Genomic DNA, 1574 nt, shown 5'->3' with positions numbered 1-1574 from the left:
TGTGGCATTTCTTTTAAATCCCTTTATGTGGTGTCGCTCAGACGCCCGACTGTGGCATTTCTTTTAAAGCCCTTTTATGTGGTGTCGCTCAGACGTGCGACTGTGGCATTTCTTTTAAAGCCCTTTTTGTGGTGTCGCTAAGACGCCCGACTGTGGCATTGCTTGTTATTTGTTTCATAAATTTTAATACTACCATGTTATTGCATTTTTATGAATAACTTGCTTGCACGCATCAGAGTTTCATTTATCTTTTGTGACTGACGTCATGAGCATAAAATATTTTCAGCACATCATTGTTATATTATACCTGTGTTCATAATGTTTGCGAGTACATTCAAAGTACTCACTGGCTTGTCTCTGGCTATTGTCTTGGCCAGATTTTCTTGCACGAAGGGGAGCGACGCGATGACAGCCCCGGAACCTAAGTAATGGAGATAGAAGCCTCGCGAAGATAGGAGTTAACCTGGTCAGCTGTTCCCGTGGGAAATGGAGTCCCATAGACACTGATGTTTCACAACCCGCTTCCGCCATCAACCACTAGAAACCATTTGTTGTACTCACAGGCCAGAATGGTCTTGTACTACATATTCTGTTTTCTGCTTGGAATTTCTGTATCAAGTTGGAGCCTCATCAGCTAACAGTAATCCTGGGGCTGATGAGCACGACGGTCTTTTCTGGAAATTTATTACCCGGAAAACCGGTCGTGGCAGGCGCCCACAGGCTAGCACTCCGCCGAGCCCCCACATCAAAGTGGGTGAAGGGCCGAAGGTGATGCAGCTACGGTGCGCTCTCCTCCCCCACACCAACCGCCGCCAGCTTTGATCCGTCGTGATGATGCATGTGATAAAATTTCCATAGCGTCATCCGATCCACGGACCCGCCGCGACCAGCGCCAAGTTCTTTAGGAGCGAACCCACGAAAATGCTCGAACTACCATCGAGCGCCGACGTGATGCACGTCACTAGTCAGACAGGCGGGCGGGGCCCATTGCGGACCGCCCGACACTGGGAGGCTACGGCATCCTACCCTACGAGGTGGGTTGTCCGGCCTTTACCCGTGAGTTGTGGCTGTTCCAGTGGCCATCCCACCCATGTTCAAACCCTACGTTGGCGAGAAGTACAACGGCAAAACTCACCCGTCAGAGTTCCTCAGCAGCTACACCGTTGCGATGCAATCAACTCGAGCCCGTGACGACAAGGTACTTGCCAACTATTTCCCGTTGGCACTGAAGCCCAATGTCATGTCATGCTTGATGCACTTGCCAGCGGACTCCATTTCTTCTTGGTCAGATCTATGTCATGAGTGAACCTGGAGGCCATCAAGCTCATGGACAGACAAGTGATCTGCATATCATCCCCAAGAAGGAAGGAGAGAACCTGCGCAAGTACATCCAGAGGTTCAGCCGAGTGTAGTACAACATCCCAGACGTTCATCCCGCCGCCGTGATTAGCATGTTCCACCAGAACGTGTGCAACCGCAAGATGCGTGAAGAGCTGGCGATGAACAAGGTCAGGGATGTGGCCGAACTCTATGTTCTGGCCGACAGGTGCGCTCGGGCTGAAGAGGGGAGGATG

The sequence above is a fragment of the Triticum aestivum genome, chromosome 1B, assembly GCF_018294505.1.
Source record: "Triticum aestivum cultivar Chinese Spring chromosome 1B, IWGSC CS RefSeq v2.1, whole genome shotgun sequence".
NCBI classification, from domain to species: domain Eukaryota; kingdom Viridiplantae; phylum Streptophyta; class Magnoliopsida; order Poales; family Poaceae; genus Triticum; species Triticum aestivum.
The sequence above is the reverse complement of the archived record's forward strand: the minus strand, read 5'-3'. Positions refer to the sequence as shown.